The sequence below is a fragment of the Staurois parvus genome, unplaced genomic scaffold (genome assembly GCF_062004578.1).
Source record: "Staurois parvus isolate SC_StPar_1 unplaced genomic scaffold, SC_StPar_1.0 ptg000251l, whole genome shotgun sequence".
NCBI classification, from domain to species: Eukaryota; Metazoa; Chordata; class Amphibia; order Anura; family Ranidae; genus Staurois; species Staurois parvus.
Window position 1 is genome coordinate 6,211,084 of NW_028318047.1, and position 18,952 is coordinate 6,230,035.

Below are 18,952 nucleotides of genomic sequence, written 5' to 3' on the forward strand. Positions count from 1 at the left end.
TAGTACCCAGACAGACTGAGACTGCAATTCAGATTGTCGATGGAACTAAATACAGTATGCTCGAGGCTCTGTGGAGAGGAAAAGAAGGGTCTATTCCTGGGCTCCAGGCAGATGTGAGGAGGAAATTGTGGGAGACACATCATGCTGCAGGTTGTTCACAAAACGTCTGCCACATGGATACAGCAGATATGGAGTGGACACAGCAAGGTGGAGTTGCAGACATCCCCTGGTACTTTAGAACATCACTAAATAGTTTTACTGTTGATCATTTTGATCATTTTGCTACTTTTGATCATTTTGGAGAAAGATGCTACCACTGACTTCACTGATCTACCACAGGAGAACTAAATGAGACCATCTGTCACCCCAGGAGTTGGTGAGAGGCCACTGGCCAAACCTTACTGTACCATATTAAAGGGGAACAGTATTGTTTGCTTGGAACACTGTGCAGTTGCCTATACCCAGATTCAGAGGAACTATATCTGAGTGCTCTAGTTCCAGATTTGGGCCCCAAAATACTGCAGAGTAGGGGAATGGTTTGACAAAGACTCCTTGTTGGCTTTTTGCAGAGATGCACTGGGAGAGATTTACCAAATCTGGAGCAAACACAATCTGCTGCAGCTCTTCATAGAAACCAATAAGCTTCCAGGTTTTATTGTCAAAGGTTAATTGAAAAAGCTGAAGTTAGAAGCTGATTGGCTATCATACACAGCTGCACCAGATTCTAAGTGCACCAATTTTAGTAAATTTTCCCCACTGTCACTTCGCTTTGCATGGGTAAGGTGGCAGTGCCTCCTCAAGAAATGTTGGAAGTAGTGTTACAGACTGATGCACACATGCACTGGTAATATCAAAGAGATAAGTAAAGGACTGAGCATGAATCAACAGGGAACACACCAATTCACGTATAATAAAGTCAGACTTTTATTTATGCCTTTATTGTTTTACAGTACTGAACCTTTATATGACTTCAGTCTTTAAACAGTTTTTTTTAGTTTTCTTACTTTTATTGACATTTCACAATGTTTGCCTACAATGTGTATTTTTCTGTTTCTTGGGTGAGGTTATGACTCATGTTGTTTACATCAGGGAAATATGATGGCAAAAACTTTCCACTTCACCTTGTACACTGAGCCTTGTGATCAGAGGCTAAGTTTGCAACCATTCCACTAACAACCAATTAGCTTCTTTAGATCAAAAGTGGGAAGCTTATTGGCTGCTAGGTGCAACACATACTCCTATTTATCAAAGGAAAAAAATAGTGTTGCTATAGCAGCAAAAATGCTCAGATTTGATTAGTTGATATAGACAGTCTCAGATAAATCTCATGTTGCTTATTTTAAAATTAATCTAAAAAAACAAGGGTTGGAAGAGCCTAAATAACAAGTAACAGCATTCAGAAATAGATTACTGAATCTCGGCTTCTTGTGAGAAACACGTCTTCAGTAAGGAGAAATGTCCTCTAAGTCAAAATGACAGCTTCGGATGTTACTAGCAAAGGAGCAATGGTTGGTGTGTCCAGATATATTAGAGTGTTTTTCTGACTGGCAAAGCTCTGACACTTTCTGGTAATGTAAGGATGTGCTGTTCCACCCTATAAATTCTATTGGCACATCACTGTAATTGGCTAGGATTTCAAGGAAGACTACCGTATACAACTCCAAATTCTCATATCATGCCATGATCTTTCACCCACGCACTTTTGAGGCTCACTTCAACTTCATCCAACGGAGACCTATACTTGGGTACATCTGCAGCCTGAAAAAGGGTCACAGTAGACACTGCACATTTGAAAAGAGATTTTGTATGTACACTGTTGATATGCTATTTAAGGGCATAAACTACTTGGATTAGAACTGATTAGTCCTTTGTACGGAACTGTACTTAGTGAAGATCACTATAATGGGCTGTGTATCTCTACTGAATTATTATTACTATAATGGGCTGCATCAATGTACAATGAGAATGTGCAAGAGGCAGAAAGAGGCTCACAATCTCCAATACTACCAGGAGGTGGGGGTCTGCCATTCAGAATGGTCTGGCAGTCGACCACTGCTGCAGGATTTTGGAAGATGCCGCAGATACATACAAGTACCACTTGTCATATCTGAGGATTCCATCCAGGGGTTAAGACTGTCATGACCCAACTCCCAGAACCGGAACTAGTTCAGAGTAAAGTGTCATACAGTTATGTGCCTACCTATGACTGAGAGCTTACACCCAATAGCACTAATGGGAGCCTTGAAAATGTTAACTCAGAAAAAGGGAGTCTTTAACTCTAATCACAATGCAAGGTCTTTACTAAACTTGTTCAGGTCAATAACCACACTATTCTTGCACCATTTCAGCTATTGCTAAAAAATATATTGTATGTAACTTCAATAAATATATGCCGACATTTTATTATTCAAATTATCTATTTTTAATTTTTTTTCCATTAAAGCTTATGATGTTCTGGCCTATAAAAAAATTATAAATGTCTCCATACTGTAAGAAAAAGTACCATCATTTGTATAGAAGTTGAGATTTATGATGTAGCTATAGCTTTTCTATGCATTCTATTTTCTGGCACAAGGAAGGCACCAAAATAACAGCTATTTGTTTTGTTCTAGGGGACAGGTGAACTGGAAATGAATCTCATAAACCTTTTTAAAAATGTACAAATTTATCTTTGCTATTAAAACATTTTTATTGTCTGTGTTCTTAAAGAAACAATTAAAAAACTGAAAAGATTTAATATTTATTATTACAAAAACTTATATAGCGCCATCAATTTATATATAGTAGATTCACAGCAATCCCTAACCCTCATGGGGCGTACAATCTAAGGTCCCTAACTCTCACTCATACATACACATATTAGGGCCAATTGAGAGAGGACCCAATTAACCTGCCAGCATGTCTTTGGAGTTAGGAAGGAAACCGGAGTACCTGGAGGAAACCCACGCAGGCACAGAGAGAACATGCAAACTCCAGGCAGGTGGTGCCATGGTTGGGATTTGAACCAATGACCCTATTGCTGCCAGGTGGACATGCTAACCATGTAGCCACTGTGCTAAATGGTAAATTATATTTATAATCACAAAATTGCATACCTTGCATAAATCTGTGTACTACACATAATTACAGCTTTGTAATATTGATTTAAAATGTAGCATTTATTGTACATTTGTGCATATCCAAATAAAGATGGACATCTGGGTTTTAAGGGTTAGAACTGGGTGCAATTTGGTAATAGAACATGAGTACATGTTTTGGACTCTCTTAATACCTGACTTCTTTGGGGTTTAGTCCCATCTGGAGCTGCAATAAGAAGCATAAAGAATTATGGCTTTTTATTAACATATGTAATACAGAATCATCACTTTGACACTGCATGTCAGAGTCTGAATTTACTGCCTATGCAGGTGGTGCTGCTAAATAGATGATTGAAAGTGCTGCATCAAGAGGATATAAAGAAGTCACATTAGGTAGTACAGTCATGGCCGAAATTGTTGGCACCCTTGATATTTCTCCAGGAAATCATGTATTTCTCACGAAACGTATTGCATTAACACATGTTTTGCTATACACATGTTTATTCCCTTTGTGTGTATTGGGACAAAACAAAAAAAGGGAGGAAAGAAAGCAAATTCGACATAATGTCACACAAACCTCCAAAAATGGGCTGGACAAAAGTATTGGCACCCTTTCACAACTGCGGATAAATAAGAATGTTACAAGCATGTGATGCTCCTGTAAACTCACCTGGGGCAAGTAACAGGTGTGGGCAATATAGAAATCACACCTGAAAGCAGATAAAAAGGAGAGACGTTCACTTAACCTTTGCATTGTGTGTCTGTCTGTGCCACACTAAGCATGGACAACAGAAAGAGGAGACGAGAACTGTCTGAGGACCTGAGAACCAAAATTGTGGCAAAATATCAACAATCTCAAGGTTACAAGTCCATCTCCAGAGAACTAGATTTGCCTTTGTCCACAGTGCGCAACATTATCAAGAAGTTTGCAACCCATGGCACTGTAGCTAATCTCCCTGGTCGTGGACGGATGAGGAAAATTGATGAAAGATTGCAACGCAGAATAGTCCGGATGGTGGATAAGCAGCCCCAAACATGTTCCAAAGACATTCAAGCTGTCCTGCAGGCTCAGGGAGCATCAGTGTCAGCGCGAACTATCCGTCGACATTTAAATGAAATGAAACGCTATGGCAGGAGACCCAGGAGGACCCCACTGCTGACACAGAGACATAAAAAAGCAAGACTACAGTTTGCCAAAATGTACTTGAGTAAGCCAAAAGCCTTCTGGGAAAACGTCTTGTGGACAGATGAGACCAAGATAGAGCTTTTCGGTAAAGCACATCATTCTACTGTTTACCGAAAACGGAATGAGGCCTACAAAGAACAAAACACAGTACCTACGGTAAAATATGGTGGAGGTTCAATGATGTTTTGGGGTTGTTTTGCTGCCTCTGGAACTGGGTGCCTTGACTGTGTGCAAGGCATCATGAAATCTGAGGATTACCAAAGGATTTTGGGTCGCACTGTAGGGCCCAGTGTCAGAAAGCTGGGTTTGCGTCCAAGATCCTGGGTCTTCCAGCAGGACAATGACCCCAAACATACGTCAAAAAGCACTCAGAAATGGATGGCAAAGAAGCGCTGGAGAGTTCTGAAGTGGCCAGCAATGAGCCCAGATCTAAATCCCATTGAACACCTGTGGAGAGATCTTAAAATTGCTGTTGGGAAAAGGTGTCCTTCCAATAAGAGAGACCTGGAGCTGTTTGCAAAGGAAGAGTGGTCCAAAATTCCGGGTGAGAGGTGTCAGAAGCTTATTGATGGTTATAGGAAGCGACTGATTTCAGTTATGTTTTCCAAAGGGTGTGCAACCAAATATTAAGTTAAGGGTGCCAATACTTTTGTCCAGCCCATTTTTGGGGTTTTGTGTGACATTATGTCATATTTGCTTTTCTGCCTCTGTTTTATATTTGTTCCAATACATACAAAGGGAATAAACATGTGTATAGCAAAACATGTGTTAATGCAATACCTTTTTTGTGTGAAATACTTGATTTTCAGGAAAAATATCAAGGGTGCCAACAATTTCGGCCATGACTGTATGTGTTCAAGCTGAATGATTGCTCTTGTTTGAATTACTTATCTGAGTACCCACGGAAAGGAATCACAGCCCAATAAAAAGGGCCATATAATCAGATTGCCGCATTTTCATAAAATGCCATTGAGAACACAGTGAATAGTGAGATGTGACATAAAATTAATCAAACATATTTGCATATGCAGTATATTGTAGGTGCCCACTTAAATCCAGTTGCACACATACTGGCCAAGTGGCCCATATGTGGAGATAAACAATTGGATGTCCTGCACCGGAGTAAACTGTTATAATATGTTGCAAAACCAGATGACACATTTTGGGGAGAGAGGCAGCATCTTCTTCAGGGCTTATGAAACAGAAGGATAACATTTAGTGATGTATAAAGAAGTTGAAATGAGCAGTGGTACTGTACTGATGGTTGACCATGCTCCAGCCACTTCTATGCCAGCAAACAGCTACTAAAACCTTTGCTTAGACACCCTTACAGAAAAAGAAGGGAGTTCCTCTAAATTCTGAAACGCCTTAGCTGGTTTTATAATGCAGTGCCAAATTTTTTTTATTTAAGTAGAACCAAAGGCAAAAATTTTTTTTTTTCATTTTGGAGAGTGTAAGGCAGGATTATAACCCCTGAAAGTTTATTTTTTGAAAGTTTATTTTTTGCCATCTGTGTTTCATTGGGAAGATTTACCTTCACCTCCTGTCCAGGGGCGGACTGACCATTTGGAAACTTGGGTACTGCCCGAGGGCCCAGGGTCAGTAGGGGGCCCCATGAGATGCCCCTGGTACCTTTTTCATAGGCTTTTTTGAGTTTGGGCAAGGACACAGGGGCCCCATGATCCCCTATTGCCCGGGGGCCCCATGAGTTGTCAGTCCGCCCCTGCTCCTGTCCCATAGCCAAAAGAGGAAGTGAGAGAAAATCACTGCAAATTAAGTGAATTCCTTGGGGACTCCCTGGCCTCCAGATCAATGTTCCCATTGAAAAATTTTGCCTCTATTACTTTTTTGGGGACAACTCAAAATTTGGGGTTACTCTTACTTTCACTTTCAATCATAATGGCAAACAAGACAAATAGAGAGGATGAATCTCCTTAACGGTGGGCCAGACAGTATATAAACTGACAGGGGTTTTAATCCATCTCCGCTTTATCCAAAATGAAAAAAAAAAGTTTAGCCTTATACTTTAATTTCTAGTCTCTAGAATTCATTTCATTGAGTGCTCCTGCACCTGTTTCCTTAAAATCTTTTAGTCATTGAGCCCTGGCACAGATGTACTATAACTGTGCAGATACAGTAGATCATACATACGTTACTGCAAGAAATGCAAAACATTATTGATAGAAGACCATTAGCAGTAAGAGGTAACCGCATTTGCATTCAAATTATTTAGGGATAAGGGGGATTTAGAGGACATACTACTCTGACCCCTAGTTCACACCAATACGTTTTTAGTGCTTTTTGTGGAAACGCACTACAGTCCGTTTAACATGGTCTCCTATGGGCCTTGTTCACATCTATGCTTTTTTGAGCTGCTGTAATTTTGGAAAGGGTCAGGAACTTTTTAAACTGCTAAAAAGCAGCTGTTTTGCTACAATAGAGTTCAATGGAGAAGCTGCCGAAACACATGTAGTGTGTTTTTGCAGCATCTTGCATTTTTTTTTTGCCCAGCAATAAAAAATTTCCATTAAAAAAAAAGCTGAAAAAAACGCAAAACATAGCAAAAACATGCATGTAAAAATGCAAAGCACAATACAAAGGGCATTTAAAAATGGATCAAAAGCAAACAGCATAGGTGTGAACCAAGCCTGATGGCATGTGATACATATATTTTACTAAATACATCAATACAAATATTAGTATAAATAAATTAGTATAAATATAAGTATATTCTGTCCATGTAATCTAAATCCTTAACGGTATTCTACCTGTGGAACGGCAATGATAATTGAAAAATAAAACAATATACAGGTATTACCTGTGTATATTCTCACCTTTTTTTGAAAAGATGAGGGTTTAACAACCATGATGAGCATGAGCATGAGCATTGTGACTGTACATATGATGAGCATGATGTAAATTATGCATTTCCAAATGGTGATTATGATGTAAATTATGTATTTGTATATGGTGAGTGTGATGTAGTTTATAGTTGTGAATATGGTCAGTATGATGTTTATGGAAGCCATGATGTTTATGGTGCCCACGACATCTGTGGTGGGTGTCCATATCAGTTGGTTGGCAGCTAGTTGGAATCTCTTCAACAAAATATAGAAGTAAAAAATAATGAATAATAAGAAATTTAACTAGCTACATTATTATCCCCTGTAAATGTATTTGGATTCTAGAATATGACATGGTTCTCCGTATGTCCTGACTGAGGTATTATAAATAAGCCAAGTCACATATAACAACCCATGTTTTCCTAAACCACCATATTCTCCACCTTCAATCAAGACCTAAAGTGAACCTATGGCTAGGCTATGGACATTCAGGTATTCACATGTAGCATTCTCTATTGAAAGGCTTTGGTTTTTTTGTTAGTTAGAGGTTGGGTAGCAGCTTGAGATGAGTCTGCCTGACAATGTATTCCCAACAATCTCAGATTGTTGGGAAAACTATGATCTATAAATAAAAGAGATAGACATGAATTGTCTTTCCTGATTAAATTATGCATCCTATAAAGTAGGTCTACACATTTTGCAGGTTGTTTAGGACCGAAACAAATTGTTCAAAGGATGAAAAGTTGTACATATTACACAGGATACGTTCTATGAAGAGAAGAGACACACATAAATAAACAGAATCCATAATATATAAATACATATATATCAAAAGCTACCTTGTCTGTGCAGTGTAGGATAAACTAATGAATAAAATATAAGCGACTCTCTTACGCCTGGAAAAAGGGAGTGCAGAGTCCTAGTAAAAGGAAATAGTAGTGTCAGAACTTTGTGCTTGCCGGCCCAAGGGAGACCTCCTGCACTCCCTTTTTCCAGGGGTAAGAGAGTTGCTTATAACTTATTCATAGGTTAAATTAGAACTTGTCACTTTTCTTTTAACCATATTCATTGGGACTGGTTTATCCTATGCTACATAGACAAGTAATTGTTGATATATACTGTATTTATTTATATATGATGGATTCTGTTCACTTATGTGTTTTTTCTTTTCATAGAATGTATCCTATGTAATATGTACAACTTTTTGTCCTTTGAACAATTTGTTTTGGTCCTGAAGAAGCGGGAGAACCCTTAAAATGCATAGACCTACTTTATAGGACTATCTCTTTTATATGTAGATGGTTCTTAACTTTTTTGTGAAATTCTTGTTTTTTGACATGTATCCATCTTTGTTTATTCTCTTCAGTGAATAATAGTGGTATATTTAAAGTGTTACTAAACCCAGGTCCTTGCATTCACTATATCTGGTCTTCCACAGTACACAGAACATGAAAATGCAATTATTTTAGTAAATATAAACTGCTAAATACCTTTTCTCATCAGCAGTCAATCTCCCCTGATTGTCCTTTGAGGCTGCATAACCCCTGACCCCTGTCTGGAAAATGCTGATTGGAAATGTGCTGATCACATGCACTCTCCTAAGAAAACAAACTCTCTAGCCATACACACCAAGCTGAACATGTTCAGCTTGCCTCCAAGGCTCTGTACTATCAGCAAATGGATTGGGGACAGTAGAAGAAGGGGAGGAGCACAGAAGACAGGATCAAACATCCTTTTTACACAAAGTATTATCCCCTTAGGCTCCACAGTGAGTACAACAAGCATGCTATACTGCATATATATAGTTATATAGTTAGTCTGGCTGAAAAAAGACGAAAGTCCAGTTCAACCATAGAAAAAACATAAGTTATAATCCTATACCCACAGTTGATCCAGAGGAAGGCAAAAAAAACCCAGCAAAGCATGATCCAATTTGCTCCTGCTGGGGAAAAAAATTCCTTCCTGATCCCTCGAGAAGCAATCGGATATTCCCTGGATCAACTTTACCTATAAATGTTTGTATCCAGTTATATTCTGTGTATCTAAGAAACAGTCCAGGCCTTTTTTGAAGCAATCCACTGAGCTGGCCAGAACCAACTCTTGAGGGAGTCTATTCCACATTTTCACAACTCTTACTGTGAAGAAACCTTTCCATGTTTGGAGATTAAATTTATTTTCCTCCAGACGTAAAGAGTGACCCCTTGTCCTCTGTGATGACCTCAGGGTGAATAGCTCTACACCGAGTTCACTATATGAACCACTGATGTATTTATACATGTTGGTCATATCCCCCCTTAATCTCCTCTTCTCAAGAGAGAATAAATTTAGTTCCTCTAATCTTTCCTCATAGCTGAGCTCCTCCATGCCTCTTATCAGTTTGGTTGCCCTTCTCTGTACTTTCTCAAGTTCTCCAATGTTCTTTTTGTGAATTGGTGCCCAAAACGGAACTGCATATTCCAGATGAGGTATTACTAATGATTTGTACAGGGGTAATATGATATCTTTGTTAAAGATAATTATTAAGAGGTTGTAAGATAAGTTACCGTATCACCCAGTAAATGGTCTCCATTCAGTAGCCAAAAAAGGCATACAAAAAAAGGGTTGTGAAAAGAGATTCACAAAGAAAGCGACTACATTATGAACAGAATGTGATACTCAGAAAAATTTCCAAAAATTATGCTTTATTACACATACAAATTTGACATATGGGCAATCGCCCTGGTTTACCATCACCTCAGTATGAGACAATACACACAGACCTAAAACCATATAAAATGACACCAAGACCGGTCTGAATGCATGTGCCACAAAGACAATGACTACTGGAGTCTAAAGTCTTTGTAGCACTGGCGCATAGGTGAACACTTCCCAAAGGAGGTGTATACAAAAAATTATACCATAGGTATACCATATAACATGTTGTAAATATGTAGACTATGCTACTACCATAATGGTTATATCCCAAACAAGGAGTTACAAAAAATTATACTATGGATATAGATATCACATGTATGCAATGCAGCAAGCACAGTGTGCGTCAAAAAGAAAAGCATGCCTCTAGGCCTATATAAGACAAGAAATGAATATCATATGTATTATATGCAGTACATTCCTATGCCGGCACAAGTGGTTGGGGCCCATTCATCTGTGATATGAACAGCTGTTTCCTAGGGCTTTAAAATGAGAATATGCCCCATTTGTTACCTGGATGGAGGGATAGATGCAAAACGCAGCGCACTGCTTGAAATGGTTTCTTCACCACTACATGTGGACTACACACCACTTTCTGTAAGAAAAACAAGACACATCCCAATAGATCTTCTGCCTGTTGAAATGCACGTGGTATATCTTGTTTCCTATGTAAAGCACCATGATGTCTCCATCCTGTAGTGAAACAAACAATATGTGGAAAGTCACTGAAGGAGCTTTCACTCTATATAGGATGTATAGGTCATATAGATCACATAGGACCATATATCTGGTGTCCTGTAACAGTCCACTCACCACCTGTGCAATGGATAATAGGAAAGGAAAAGATGTCCTTCATAAGTACTGCCATACAAGGCCAGGGAGGCCAGGGAACCACCGCTGACATCAGCCGATATACCGCGGGTTCCGGCCTCTTCTTGGCGCCTGTGCTGCCTATGCTTGCCTCATGGCATGTGAAGATGGCTTCCTCCTTGTAGGTCAGCGTGCGTTCCACCTAATGCGCATGACCGGAAGTGACGTATCTGACGTATGACGTCAACGCGTTTCGCCGATGGGCGTATCTCACTCAGCTTCGTCAGGACCAATGAGACACCTGCATTTCAGTTTCCTATTTATAGTGGGTTGAGACCCACCCATTTATGCAAAAATTAACTTGCAGTTATTCCCAATGGAAGAAAAAAGGGGGCTAAATACTTAGCACAGCTGCTGGTCATTATTAAGTTCAATTAAAAAGACAGGCGACTAGAAATATCCGAGAGAGGAAAGGCTTGGCAATTTCAACAATGCATATACAAATCAAAAGACCATAGATTAAATATACTGATCAGTTGAAAAATTACCACACTCTCACCAGAAGATGGCGATATTAATAAAAAATCACCAGGCCTATTCATTAAATCAACAGTTCCTAAAAGTACAGTATGAATTACCACAGAGCCGCCACAAGATGGCAATGTTGATTAAGGAATCTCACCCTGGATTATTTTGCCAAAAATACCTAGATTTCAAATACCCATTTCATGGTATAATTATTATTAAGGGAGAAGAGCATAATAAGCTCAACAGTCAATCCTTTTGCACTTTTGGAACTATACTCAAATTTATACCATGAGGTCATCATTATTTTTCCCAAAAGCAAAAAAGGTTTACCTTAATTATTTAGCATATAGTCCAACCATTAATGAAAGCAGAAAAATGCCATAGGTTAGCCAACACATGGCAATATAAGGGTACATAACTATGTAGATCTATTTATCCAAAAATACTTGGAGATCACATTCCACATTTAACCCCTTTGGGTACAATGTATCAAGTTTATATATCCAATATTTCTCCTTTTTAAGCAGTTCTCTGTCAAAATCACCTCTCCTTTGTGGAAAGTGCAATGCATAGAAACCTTTCACTTTTGTACCATCCAATTTACCTCCATGATATTTAGCATAATGTTGAGCAAGATTGCTTTCAGGGTCATTTGATCTAATATCTCTAAGATGTTCACCTATTCGTACTTTAAGTTGTCTTTTGGTCTTACCAATATACATCTTTTTACAGGGACAGGTCAAAATATATAGTACTTTCACTGTAGAGCAATTTATAAGACTTTGAATTTTATAGTGAGTATTGTTTCCTGAGTCATTAAAGGAATCCGTACGGTCCACATATTTACAGATTTGACATTTTCCACATTTAAACATCCCCTTAGTACGTGATTTTAACCATGTTGTTTGTTTTAACGGTTGATAATCAGAATGGATAAGGAGATCACCAAGATTTGGTGCTCTTCTTGCTACCATCTGGGGGCGTTCACCTACAATCTTATTCAATTTGGGACATTGAGTTAATATCTTCCAATGCTTTTCTAATATTAATTTTACATCTTACCATTGGGCTCCAAACTGGGTTATCATTCTGACAGGTTGATCACTTAATTTGACCTTCTCATCCTTTTTGGGAGATAATAGATCCTTGCGGTCAGTTTGATATGCCCGTCTCCGAGCCTTTCTAATTTGAGAGTGAGAATATCCCCTTTCCCTAAATCTTCTATAGAGGTCCTGAGCCTCCATCCTAAAGTCATTAATGTTCGAACAATTTCTCCGACATCTCAAAAACTGTCCCACTGGAATCCCTGAAATCAGTGAACGTGGGTGGTAGCTTCTGGCCTCTAATAGGGTATTGGCAGCAGTTGGTTTCCTATACGTCTTTGTGAGGAGTCTTCCGTTCTCAAGTCTAATTTCCAGGTCCAGAAAGGAGATACACTACCAAAAGAAGTAGAAGTCGATCTAAACGAAGAGTATTTCGTTCACACTCTAGATCAATGGGGGAAACCATGTCTAGTGAAAGTGATTCTGAAAATCTTGGGAAATCTGTTTCTTTTTTAGACCAACAAAATGGAGAACCTCCTCGCACCAATCAATTACAGATGGGAAGAGGGTCCAAAAAGAAATTAGAGGAATCCTCAAAAAACAAACATCAGGAAGACAAGGGCAGAACAAGAAGTCAGAGGAGGTAGCAGATGAAAGTATTCATGATAAAAAGGTAATCAATTTGGCTAATTTTCCACTCAAAAGGGAACATATTTCTTTATTAAATAAAGGTATGTCCTTTTCACCAGTGACCCCCATGGATGAGTTCGAGGTATTTAAAGATGTCAACTTATTTTTAAGAAAAGTTTTCTTGAGAATGATACATGGTAATCCCACTATGTTGGAGGATATGGCCTCCGATTCGTCCATGGAGGACCGCAAGATGCTCGATATGTTGATATCTCTCATGGAGGAAAGTGAGGATGGTGGTGAGATCGAAATAGATTTGGATAATCACAGCAATGTGATTAGAAAAGTTGATCTGAATATTAGATCGACAAAAATGCCGAAAATACGTTCCAACATGAGGATTTCGACATTTCTAGATTTTGTTGCTGATGATCTTAAAAATCTTGAGTGGAAAATGCCAATTGGTGATAATCTTACAAAAAAAGAAAGAAAAGCCCTTAAAGAATTAAAAGAGACTAAGAATATTGTAATTAAGAGAAGTGACAAAGGGGGTAATGTAGTGATTTTAAATGAACAAAACTACGTCAGAGAGGTAAAGCGCCTATTAAGTGATTCATCCACCTATAGGAAAGTAGCCACTAATCCTTTTCACGTGGTGGCAAAAAAATTGAATTCTATCTTAACACTGGGAAAAGAAGTGGGTTTGCTAACTAAAAAAGAATATGAATATCTGAGAACTGAAGAATTTAATCACCCTACCTTTTACATTATTCCTAAAATACATAAAAATCAAGAAAATCCTCCGGGTAGACCTATTGTTTCTGCCATTAATGGTCCCCTAGATAAAACAGGGAAATATATAGATCTGTTTCTTAAAGATATGGTTCCTAATCTTCCCTCTTATGAAAGGGATACTAAAGATGTGTTGGCTAAAATTGAAAATATGACTATCAATGAAAATTCCATTCTAGTGGGAATAGATGTGGAATCACTTTACACTTCTATCCCACATGAATGTGGTGTGAGATCGGCTTCTTACTTCCTTGATAAAACATACCCTACTTTGGGAGGACAGAATGAGTTTATTAGTGAGTTGTTGAATTTTGCATTACGACATAATTTTTTCCAATTTAATAATACCTTTTATCAACAGACTAGAGGTACTAGTATGGGAGCACCGTGGGCTCCGGCCTACGCATGTCTTCATTTAGGTTTCTGGGAGGAGCAGGTTGTCTTCAGATCATCAAGATTTCTTGTTAATGTCCATATTTGGTTAAGATATATAGATGATGTGTTCCTTGTATGGAGAGGAACATCTGAGGAATTAAAACTTTTCATGGAGGAGTTAAATCAAAACTCCTTTAATATTGGACTCACATATATATCTGATGAAAGATGTATCTCCTTTCTGGACCTGGAAATTAGACTTGAGAACGGAAGACTCCTCACAAAGACGTATAGGAAACCAACTGCTGCCAATACCCTATTAGAGGCCAGAAGCTACCACCCACGTTCACTGATTTCAGGGATTCCAGTGGGACAGTTTTTGAGATGTCGGAGAAATTGTTCGAACATTAATGACTTTAGGATGGAGGCTCAGGACCTCTATAGAAGATTTAGGGAAAGGGGATATTCTCACTCTCAAATTAGAAAGGCTCGGAGACGGGCATATCAAACTGACCGCAAGGATCTATTATCTCCCAAAAAGGATGAGAAGGTCAAATTAAGTGATCAACCTGTCAGAATGATAACCCAGTTTGGAGCCCAATGGCAAGATGTAAAATTAATATTAGAAAAGCATTGGAAGATTTTAACTCAATGTCCCAAATTGAATAAGATTGTAGGTGAACGCCCCCAGATGGTAGCAAGAAGAGCACCAAATCTTGGTGATCTCCTTATCCATTCTGATTATCAACCGTTAAAACAAACAACATGGTTAAAATCACGTACTAAGGGGATGTTTAAATGTGGAAAATGTCAAATCTGTAAATATGTGGACCGTACGGATTCCTTTAATGACTCAGGAAACAATACTCACTATAAAATTCAAAGTCTTATAAATTGCTCTACAGTGAAAGTACTATATATTTTGACCTGTCCCTGTAAAAAGATGTATATTGGTAAGACCAAAAGACAACTTAAAGTACGAATAGGTGAACATCTTAGAGATATTAGATCAAATGACCCTGAAAGCAATCTTGCTCAACATTATGCTAAATATCATGGAGGTAAATTGGATGGTACAAAAGTGAAAGGTTTCTATGCATTGCACTTTCCACAAAGGAGAGGTGATTTTGACAGAGAACTGCTTAAAAAGGAGAAATATTGGATATATAAACTTGATACATTGTACCCAAAGGGGTTAAATGTGGAATGTGATCTCCAAGTATTTTTGGATAAATAGATCTACATAGTTATGTACCCTTATATTGCCATGTGTTGGCTAACCTATGGCATTTTTCTGCTTTCATTAATGGTTGGACTATATGCTAAATAATTAAGGTAAACCTTTTTTGCTTTTGGGAAAAATAATGATGACCTCATGGTATAAATTTGAGTATAGTTCCAAAAGTGCAAAAGGATTGACTGTTGAGCTTATTATGCTCTTCTCCCTTAATAATAATTATACCATGAAATGGGTATTTGAAATCTAGGTATTTTTGGCAAAATAATCCAGGGTGAGATTCCTTAATCAACATTGCCATCTTGTGGCGGCTCTGTGGTAATTCATACTGTACTTTTAGGAACTGTTGATTTAATGAATAGGCCTGGTGATTTTTTATTAATATCGCCATCTTCTGGTGAGAGTGTGGTAATTTTTCAACTGATCAGTATATTTAATCTATGGTCTTTTGATTTGTATATGCATTGTTGAAATTGCCAAGCCTTTCCTCTCTCGGATATTTCTAGTCGCCTGTCTTTTTAATTGAACTTAATAATGACCAGCAGCTGTGCTAAGTATTTAGCCCCCTTTTTTCTTCCATTGGGAATAACTGCAAGTTAATTTTTGCATAAATGGGTGGGTCTCAACCCACTATAAATAGGAAACTGAAATGCAGGTGTCTCATTGGTCCTGACGAAGCTGAGTGAGATACGCCCATCGGCGAAACGCGTTGACGTCATACGTCAGATACGTCACTTCCGGTCATGCGCATTAGGTGGAACGCACGCTGACCTACAAGGAGGAAGCCATCTTCACATGCCATGAGGCAAGCATAGGCAGCACAGGCGCCAAGAAGAGGCCGGAACCCGCGGTATATCGGCTGATGTCAGCGGTGGTTCCCTGGCCTCCCTGGCCTTGTATGGCAGTACTTATGAAGGACATCTTTTCCTTTCCTATTATCCATTGCACAGGTGGTGAGTGGACTGTTACAGGACACCAGATATATGGTCCTATGTGATCTATATGACCTATACATCCTATATAGAGTGAAAGCTCCTTCAGTGACTTTCCACATATTGTTTGTTTCACTACAGGATGGAGACATCATGGTGCTTTACATAGGAAACAAGATATACCACGTGCATTTCAACAGGCAGAAGATCTATTGGGATGTGTCTTGTTTTTCTTACAGAAAGTGGTGTGTAGTCCACATGTAGTGGTGAAGAAACCATTTCAAGCAGTGCGCTGCGTTTTGCATCTATCCCTCCATCCTGGTAACAAATGGGGCATATTCTCATTTTAAAGCCCTAGGAAACAGCTGTTCATATCACAGATGAATGGGCCCCAACCACTTGTGCCGGCATAGGAATGTACTGCATATAATACATATGATATTCATTTCTTGTCTTATATAGGCCTAGAGGCATGCTTTTCTTTTTGACGCACACTGTGCTTGCTGCATTGCATACATGTGATATCTATATCCATAGTATAATTTTTTGTAACTCCTTGTTTGGGATATAACCATTATGGTAGTAGCATAGTCTACATATTTACAACATGTTATATGGTATACCTATGGTATAATCTTTTGTATACACCTCCTTTGGGAAGTGTTCACCTATGCGCCAGTGCTACAAAGACTTTAGACTCCAGTAGTCATTGTCTTTGTGGCACATGCATTCAGACCGGTCTTGGTGTCATTTTATATGGTTTTAGGTCTGTGTGTATTGTCTCATACTGAGGTGATGGTAAACCAGGGCGATTGCCCATATGTCAAATTTGTATGTGTAATAAAGCATAATTTTTGGAAATTTTTCTGAGTATCACATTCTGTTCATAATGTAGTCGCTTTCTTTGTGAATCTCTTTTCACAACCCTTTTTTTGTAATATGATATCTCTCTCTCTGGAGTCTATACCTCTTTTAATACAAGAGAGGATTTTGCTCTCTTTAGAAACTGCAGCTTGGCATTGCATTCCATTATTAAGCTTGTGATCTACCAGAACTCCCAGATCCTTCTCCTCCATTGATTCCCCCAGTTGTACCCCCCCCCCCCGAGTATATTCTAGTATATGCATGAATATTCTTAGCCTCAAGTGCATAACCTTACATTTATCAACATTAAACCTCATTTGCCACATAGTTGCCAATTAAACAGTGCATTGAGGTCGGCTTGTAAATTGAAGACATCCTGTAAAGATGTTATTCCACTGCACAGTTTTGTGTCATCTGCAAAGACTGAAATGGGATTTTTAATCCCAGACCTTATATCGTTTATAAATATATTAAACAGTAAGGGTCCCAACACTAAACCTTGGGGTACACCACTGACAACCCTAGACCATTCAGAGTATGAATCATTAACCACTTCTCTTTGAATGTGATCTTTTAGCCAGTTTTCTATCCATTTACATACAGATTTTTCCAAGCCTGTAGACTTTACCTTACACATTAGCCGTGTCCCCACACACGGCTAATGTGTAAGGTAAAGTCTACGGGCTTGGAAAAATCTGTGTCAAACGCTTTTGAAAAATCTAAGTATACCACGTCCATCGCCACCCCTCTGTCCAAAGTTTTGCTCACCTCCTCATAAAAAGAAATCAGATTTGTTTGACAACTTCTGTCTTTCATGAATGCATGCTGTCTGTTGCTTAAAATATTTTTTTCCAGTAAGAACTCATCTATGTGGTCTTTTAATAAACTCTCCAATATCTTCCCAACTATAGAAGTTAAACTAACAAGTCTATAATTGCTTGCTAAAGATTTTGACCCCTTTTTAAATATTGGCACCACATTGACTTTAGCCAATCCAGTAGTACTATGCCAATCATTAAAGAGTCCTTAAAAATTAGAAACAATGGCTTTGAAATGACAGAGCTCATATATACAGACTGATTTTACTGTTGTGGATTTAGTAACAATTTAATGTCCCGCTTATCACTCTTTTTAATTGTCTAATCACATGGGATGATACCCTGGTAGCTCACATTTGTACCATATCACACACCCTACCCATTAATTGTTTTTATGGATTTATAACCAATAAGAATGTCAAACGCATCAACAGTAAGTGCTAATTTATGTCATATATTTTAAATAAATTAACGGCCTGCAGAGTGTTAGGTGGTGACAAGGTCACTTTATTCAAGCTTTGGCTTAAAAAAAACTGAATATTCATGTGTCACTATTTCCTTAAAATCTTAGAAGGGAAAAGGTACTTTATGGCTGCTATAATTTCAGGAAAAATGTACTCAGCCATTGTCTTTTCTGTTTTTTGTATAAAACCTGAATAATATTAATAAGAAATGCCAAGTACATTCCTAAGTATGAGTAGAAATGTAAAGTCTAATATAAATGAAAATAAATTAAATTGATTTCATATAAAATATGTCTTAGAACATGATAAAAACATGAACATGATAGAACATGATAAGCAAGTTCTAGACATGATACATACCAGCAGATGGAATCTTGAAAATGCAGTGCTGTTACAGGAAACCTTTGCACATCAAAACAAAGAAAAAGGGATGGTAAAGGAAGGAGCCTCTGTATATGTGGAAATTTATATATATATATATATATATATATATATTACGTTATGGAAGGGACATGATCTTAGATGGGAAGAAGTTGTGACATTACATGCTGTTGCTTAATATCTCAAAGGTTGGGAAACATTCTCCAGAATAAACAGTAGGTGTTGCAATTGCCCATACACCCACTCTGTGTTCATCTTTTAAATATTTCATAATGTTTCAT

General features: G+C 38.2%; 1 long non-coding RNA gene across 1 annotated transcript; it reads right to left on the reverse strand.

The window, feature by feature from the left end:
• Positions 1 to 2,727: 2,727 nt before the first annotated feature.
• Positions 2,728 to 18,729, reverse strand: LOC149459646 (uncharacterized). The gene is made up of 2 exons (XR_016313233.1): positions 18,651 to 18,729; positions 2,728 to 3,303 (listed from the first exon to the last, which is right to left on the reverse strand). It is a non-coding gene; the product is annotated as an uncharacterized LOC149459646 (long non-coding RNA).
• Between the last annotated feature and the right edge of the window lie 223 nt (positions 18,730 to 18,952).